Source organism: Oryx dammah, unplaced genomic scaffold (assembly GCF_014754425.2).
Source record: "Oryx dammah isolate SB20612 unplaced genomic scaffold, SCBI_Odam_1.1 HiC_scaffold_3, whole genome shotgun sequence".
Lineage (NCBI taxonomy): Eukaryota > Metazoa > Chordata > Mammalia > Artiodactyla > Bovidae > Oryx > Oryx dammah.
In genome coordinates this window covers 34,302,577-34,310,613 of record NW_024070187.1, presented here as the reverse complement: position 1 = coordinate 34,310,613, position 8,037 = coordinate 34,302,577, and positions in this window count along the sequence as shown.

Genomic DNA, 8,037 nt, shown 5'->3' with positions numbered 1-8,037 from the left:
CTACTGGGAGCCTGCTGACAGGCTGAGTCCTCCCGTCAGGGGTAATAACTTTTGATCCCGCCCAGGCAGTGACTCGGCTGTTTCTGGGATGCTTGCTCCAGCCTATTTTAGTCATGGCCTCTATCAGGCCTCAACATTCCTCCCTTGTCCTTTGATCATGGAGAGGAATCCTCCTCTCCATTCACTGCCTGGTATTGTTGTCTCACTACCATTACCTGAACTGTACTGACACGTTCTTTTACAAAGGTTATTAATCTGTTTAAAATACACGGGCCAAAGGTGAGAATGAGTAGGAGTATGATAAGCGGTGCGAGCAAGGTAGAAATTAGTGTTGTTAGCCAAGGAGATTGCTGGAACCACGACTCGAACCATCCCTGTTGGGCTTCTCGCTCTCTCTTGCGCAGTGCTAACCCTTCTCTCACTTTTGCCATAGACTCTCTTACCACCCCAGTGTGGTCTGCATAGAAGCAACATTCCTCTCCTAAGGCCGCACATAATCCGCCTTGTTGCAGGAAGATCAAATCTAGGCCCCTCCTGTTCTGCAAAACCACTTCTGATAGTGAAGTAAGGGACTTTTCAAGGTGGCTGATTGAGCTTTCTAATCTTTCGATATCAAGATCAATGGCTGCTCTTAGGCTAGAATAGTGTTGATTTTGCATTATTAAAGAAGATATTCCAGTTCCGGCCCCAGCTGCCCCTAACCCTAGTAGGACTGTGAGGGTTAAGGCTGAGACTGGCTCTCTCTTAGACCGGTGTGCAGCTTCTAGTTTCGGGAGGATTTCATTATTGGAGTGATAGAACAGTCGGGGGACTAATAGTACCAATACACAGAAATCTTTGGAATTATTTAACACCTGCCCATGAACACAAGGGGCTAAACCTGTGGAGCAGGCCCACCAATTGTCCTGGGGAGGTACCAGGTACCTGTTTGTCACTGTGGAATTTATAGACTTGCAGAGGTGTTGATAGGTCTGGGGGACATTTCCTATGCAAAGGCCCTGCCCGGTCACTTGTTGGAGGGTTAATCTGGCGTTTCCTTTCTGCTGCCATCGGCAAGCTGCGTGGTTTTGGGTTGCACTGTAACTTCCTGGGACAGCTATACCTTCATAATAGGGGGGTTTGATGTCATAACATAACCAGCAACTGCTAGTCAGATCTGGGCGCGTGGAATTTAGAATCTGATAGGAGCTGATTATCATATTAAATAATGGGTCCTGCTCGTCTTTAATACTAAATCCCGCACGGCTAGCTGGAGGGGAGTTGCTTGTGTTAGTAATGTAGGGCCCGGGAGGCATTTGGGTGGGTTCTCGGGCGGGGGTGTGTGCAGGCCGAATGGGGGCATGGGTAGGCTCTCGAGGCACTAGAATTGAATTGGGCCCTATGCCCCGAGTTGGACTGATCTGTATGGGTCCTACTTTTAACCTGACAGTGAACAGCAACCCACTGTTATATCCTGACTGATATAACCGTAGGCCCCAAGATTGTCCGGCTTCCCATCCAGGGAACCTCTTCCCTTCAGCTGAGAATTTGAGCCTTACAGGGTTACAAAGAAAATTCATACAAGGCCCGGTTATGAGGGACCCCCTTTTGTGTCCCCCAGTTAGCCCAGCGGGCCCTGGAACGCGACCCAAGGTAATCAAGTCCCCTCTAGCAGGGGGCTCCCAATGGACTGTCCCCGTTGACTCGCATCCCCAGCTGGCGCAATAAAACTCATCAGCACCCCCGCATTTATTGACGGTCGCCCGGTCCCGTCTCCCTCCAGGGCACACATAGAAGGGTGTTTTCCGCAAGCTTGCCCGTTGGATGAAGTGGCTGCACCCAGGCCCTGAGTTAGTGGGGGGTCGAGTATTACACCTATTAATGCCAGCCCCACATTCAGGCTTGCCGGGCATCTTTACCTCCCAGTCGCCGATGTCCCATGATCCCGCAGCCAAAAGACAGAGGTCGAACTCCAAGTCCGGCCACCAGGTGTTTTGGGGATGAATGGCTGAGGTGGAGTTAATTACCTCTCTCGTAGTTGCGCTCAGAATCATCCAAGTCAGGTTCATTGGTTGATGAGGGTTAGCGCTGACTGTCCCGGGGTCCAGGAAGGTGGCTGTTATCAGAAGAGTCAGGTTGATCCATCCGAGACCTGCTGCCGGGCGAGTTTCAGTTTTAAGGGATTGGAGGGATGCAGTATCGGCTTCCATTCTCTTTGGGCCCTCTCTTGTTCTTCGGGGGTGGCCCTCCGTGCGTGGCTGCAGTGTATCCAGGGTCCAATTCCGTCCACCTTGAGGGCAGTAGGGGTGGTAAGGAGAACAACATAAGGGCCCTTCCATCTTGGTTCCAAGGTCTTTGACTGATGTCTCTTGACCCAAACCCAATCCCCCGGTCCTATATCATGGGACGGGATCGTCCCTTCATTCTGGTTCTCATAAATTTTCCGTATTAGTGACCAGATATGTTTATGCACCTTACTCAAAGCTAGCATTTCCTGTTGGAAGGCACGTAACGAAAGAGGAGGTTTACTCTTTCCTTCAGACACTGGACAAATGGGAGGTGGACTTCCATATACAATTTCAAAGGGAGTCAGACCTAGTTTATAGGGGGTATTGCGTGCCCGAAAAGCGCGAAAGGAAGGAGGGTCACCCAGTCCCCGCCAGTCTCAATTGCCAGTTTTGTCAAAGTTTCTTTTAGGGTCCGATTCATTCTTTCTACCTGTCCTGAGCTCTGGGGACTGTACTCGCAATGTAACTTCCATTTGGTCCCCAGGGCTGAGGCCAGTCCCTGCACAATTTTACTCACAAATGCAGGTCCATTGTCAGAGCCATTAGATACCGGCAGCCCAAACCTAGGTATAATCTCTTCTAGGAGTTTCTTAGCCACCACTACCGCTGTCTCCTTTTTAGTGGGGTAAGCTTCTACCCACCCGGAAAACGTATCAACCAAAACTAACAGGTAACGGTACCCATACTTGCCTGGCCTTACCTCAGTGAAATCTATTTCCCAATGATGTCCTGGCCTTTCCCCCCGATATCTTACACCTGTGTGCTGTCCTTTTCCCGGTCTCATCATCTGACAGGCCTTGCAGGAGCGGACTATATCCTGGATGGTTTTCTTCTGTTGGGGAAACTGCAACTGCGCTGTTTGTAGGAGTGTCAAAGTCTTTTTCTCTCCCAAATGGGTGGTTTGATGTAAATGGGTACAGAGATGCCTGCCCAGGTCGGCAGGAAGCAACAGGTTGTCATCTTGGTCCCGATACCATCCGTTTTTGCCAGCAGGACGGGTGGTATTATCTTGTACCCAGCTCAAATCAGAGGCGGAGTACATGGGGCTTGGGGGAAGCGTTCCCATCCCCGGCGGTGGCAATCCCACAGTCAGTATATGGGCCTCGTGGTCCCCAGCAGCTGCCTCACGGGCTGCTGCATCGGCTGCACGGTTGCCTCGGGCCCTGGCACCCTCTCCTTTCTGGTGTCCCGGGACATGCACTATGGACACTGCCCGGGGCAAGTGGACGGCTGCCAAGAGTCTGCGAATCTCAGGCACGTTTTTAATCTCTTTTCCCTCCGCCGTCAAGAGCCCCCGCTCTTTATATATGGGGCCTTGAATGTGCACAGTGCCGAATACATATCGGCTGTCAGTGTAAACAGTGACTCTTTTCCCTTTTGCCCTCTCTAATGCTTGTATCATAGCTATCAGTTCTGCTTTTTGAGCTGATGTCCCAGGGGGCAAGGCCTCAGCCCAAATGATCCTTCCAGTGTCATCCACTATGGCTGCCCCCGCTTTTCTCTGTCCATCCTTTATATAACTGCTCCCATCCGTGAACCATACCAGCTCACTGTTTTTTAATGGCAAGTCGCTGAGGTCTTTTCGTATGGCGGTTACCTCAGCTAACACCTCAACACAGTCATGGAGGGGCCCATCCTCCTCCGGGATGGGTAGCAAAGTGGCAGGGTTCAGAAAACAAGGTGTTTGAAAGTGTATCCGGGGAGCATCCAGCAGCAGGGCCTGGTAATGGGTTAAGCGAACATTAGAAATCCACTTACCCGGTGGCTGTCTGAGGATTCCCTCTATGGCATGAGGAGTGTAGACCAGGAGACGCTGTCCATAAGTCAGCTTGTCAGCATCATGGACAAGGAGAGCAGTGGCCGCGATGATACGGAGACAGGGTGGCCATCCCGCAGCTACCGAATCCAGTCGTTTAGAGAGAGATGCCACAGGCCGTCTCCACGGTCCCCATTGCTGCGTCAGGACTCCCTTCCCTACTCCCTGCTTTTCATCCACAAACAGTTGAAACGGCTTAGCTGGGTCAGGGAGAGCAAGGGCTGGGGCTTCCAGTAACGCCTGTCGAAGCTCCTGAAATGCCCGCCTCATTGGCTCAGTCCAAGTCCAGTCTCTATTTTCTCTACTTCCTTCATATAGAGGTCAGGCCTTTTCAGCAAACCCCATGATCCATAGCCTGCAGTACCCAACAGTCCCCAAAAACTCTCTCACATGCCGGGGAGTTGTTGGCTCAGGGATCCGTAGAATAGTCTCTTTCATAGCCTGAGTCAACCATCTTTGTCCCTGTTTTATTTTATATCCCAAATAAATGACTTCCTGTCTAGCAATTTGGGCCTTCTTCGCACTTGCCCGGTACCCTAATGTCCCCAAGGTCTGGAGGAGATCGCCTGTGGCCTTTAGGCATATCTCCTTAGTCGTAGCAGCCAGCATTAGGTCATCTACATACTGCAACAGAACGACTTCGGGGTGACTGGTTCGATACTCACAGAGATCTTCGCCTAAAGCCTCATTGAACAACGTTGGCGAGTTTTTGAACCCCTGTGGGAGGCGAGTCCAGGTCAGCTGCCCCACAGTTTGGCCGTCCTCATCAGCCCATTCAAAAGCGAAGATTTCCTGGCTCTGGGGTGCCAAAGGCAAGCTGAAAAAGGCATCTTTCAAGTCTAAAATTGTATACCAGACATAGTCTGGTGGCAAGCGGCTCAGGAGGGTGTATGGGTTAGGGACAGTGGGATGAATGTCACTCACCCGTTTGTTGACTTCACGAAGATCTTGGACTGGTCTAAAGTCTGTTCCCCCGGGCTTTTTCACAGGCAACAGGGGAGTATTCCATGGGGACCGGCACCTTTTGAGAATTCCTGCCTTCAGGAGGCGCTGGATGTGTGGCATAATTCCTTGCCGGGCCTCCTGGCTCATGGGATACTGTTTCACCCTCACAGGAATTGCATTTGCTTTTAATTCAACAACAATGGGGGGTCTTTGCTTGGCCAGCCCTACTCCTGCTATCTCTGCCCAGGCCAGAGGGTATTTCTGAAGCCACTGTTGCATAGCAGGATCCACCGCTGCAGGGGGCTTTGGTGAATATAGTCTGTATTCATCTGTCAGTGCCAGGGATAACACATGAATTGGTTGTCCAAGCCCGTCTGTGACTGATATCCCCCCAGAGTCAAAGTGAATTTGCGCATTGACTTTGGTCAATAGATCTCTTCCTAATAAAGGGGCCGGACATTCCGGAATCACCAGAAATGAGTGGGACACCCGTTGGGCTCCCAAGTCCACTTTTCGTTTAGTAGTCCAGTAATATCTCTTTGTCCCGGTGGCTCCCTGGACCAAGCTAGTCTTTTTGGACATTGGCCCAATTTTCTGGTTGAGAACTGAGTATTGGGCTCCCGTATCCACCATGAAGCCAACCGGTTTCCCCTCCACATTAATAGTTACCCAGGACTCGGGGAGAGGTGCCGGGCCCTGACCCCCCTAATCACTATCCTCTCCTGCATATAAGACGTGGGTCCCCGAGAAAGATTCTTCCTTTTTTACAGTCTTTTTCTTTAGATCTCTCTTGGGGCACTCATTTTTCCAGTGTCCCTGCTCTTTGCAGTAAGCGCATTGGTCTCTCTTTAGGGCAGGTCTAGCTGGTTTTTCCTTTTCTCCCGACCGGGTGTCTTTAGTTCTCGGGGCTTCAGGCCCTTTTCTCGTCCCCGCAAAAAGGATCTGAGCCAGCTCTTTCTGATTTCTCCGGTTTTCTTCAGCCCTATATTCCCTTTCCTCCCGTCTAATCCACTCCTCATATTCTCTTTCTTCCCGTCTAATCCGGTCCTCCCTCTCCTCAGGGGTCTCTTTGTTATTAAACACTTTCTCAGCTGCCCTTACCAGATCCTGTATTGACAGTTCCCCCAGCCCTTCTATCTTCTGTAACTTTCTCCTGATATCTGGAGCTGCCTGGTTCACAAAAGCTAACAGAACTGCTGCGCGAGACTCATCAGCCTGGGGGTCCATGGGCGTATACTGCCTAAAGGCTTCCATTAACCTTTCTAAAAAGGCTGTCGGGCTCTCATTTGGCTCCTGTCTTATCAAACTTACTTTTGACAAATTTGTAGGTTTCCTGGCAGCGGCCCTGAGGCCGGCCATGAGAGTCTGGCGGTACCTTTGAAGACGCTCTCTTCCCTCCGCCCTTTCAAAATCCCAGTTCGGCCGCATGGAAGGGAACCCCTCCTCCACTAGGTGTGGCTGCATGGTCGGTCTCCCATCCGCTCCGGGAACGTTTTTCCGCGCTTCCGACAGGATTCGCTCCCGTTCCTCCGTGGTGAAAAGAACCTGTAACAGTTGCTGACAATCATCCCAAGTAGGGTTGTGAGTAAACAGAATAGTGTCTAAAAGATCAATGAGGCCTTGGGGCTTTTCAGAAAAAGAGGGGTTTTGAGCTTTCCAGTTATATAAGTCGCTGGTAGAGAACGGCCAATACTGATAATTCCGTTCGCCGTCAGGATTGGCCGGCCCCACCCGCACAGGAAGCGCTCGAACGGTGGAGGAAGGGGCCTCTCGGCTCCCGTAGTCAGACGAGTCTCCGCCCCCTTGGGTCCTTCCGCGAGTTCCCTGGGCTGGCCCCGCCTCCCGCGGCGGAGCCGAGGGTTCTGAGCTCCCCCTTTGTTCCCCGGACGACACCTGAGGTACCTGCGGGAGCAAGGGTGGCGGGATATATGGGGGAGGCGAGATTTCAGTGTCCAAATCAATCAGGCTAGGATATAAAGAAGATTCCTGGAGTATCGGTTTCTTCCGGCTCTCCCGTGCCTCCCGGTCTTCTTCCTTAGAGGCTTCCAGGACCAGGACCTGTGAAACAGAAGCACTGGGGGGGTTGTGAATAAAGGGTTTCAGCCAAACTGGAGGGTCTTTTACTAAATTTTCCCAGACCAGGATGTAAGGAGCTTGGTCCGGATGGCCCTGAGGGTCAGGAGCCATTATTTTTTCTTTAACAGCCTGGATGACCGGCAGCCCGAAAGTTCCCTCCAGCGGCCAGCCGACCTGGAATGTCGACCACTCAGATGAACATAGGGTTTTTAGCTTGCTTTTCTTTACTAGCAGGGACAGATTCTGAGCCTTGGACTTAAAATCAGAAAAATGGTCAGTCATCACAGATAGCGGTGTAGAATAATTTTGACCCATGACGGCAACACCCACAATAAACACACAAAAAAACACGGCGCCGGCGCACAAAGACAAGCGACAGACAGTAGACAAACAAATATCAGCTGAAAACACTAAACTAAATCTATCCCGGGTTGCTGTTCCCCAAAGTTACCTTACCGAAGGGCGTCCACTGCCCACCAGACTCAGGATCGGGAGAAACGCCTTCCCCCGTTCCTTTACAGAACGGCTCACAGAACCAGCTGCCTTCCAGCTCGACTGCTGGGCCCCGGACTTATGCTGGCTGGGCGACTCTTTCGCCCCCTGACCTGATGCCGGCTTCCGGATAGATTTCCTCCTAGTGAGGCTTCCCTTATGCCTGGAAGGTGTTGTTCTTCTCAGTCAGGGGATCCCGGACGAGCCCCCAAATGTTTTGCCCAAGGTCCCAATCCCCAGAACTGAGAGAACAAGACATCCACAGCAATGCAAACGCAAAAAGGGAGTTTATTGCTAGCTCGAGCCAGGACCCTGTCTGTATCCAACACAGTGGAATAAAGCCAGGGCCCCGAGCCCTATATTACAGTAGTATTTATAAGTTTAGGACAAAGACAGGGAATTGGCAAGGTTGGATTGGTTACAAGGGTTTCTTTGCATCTA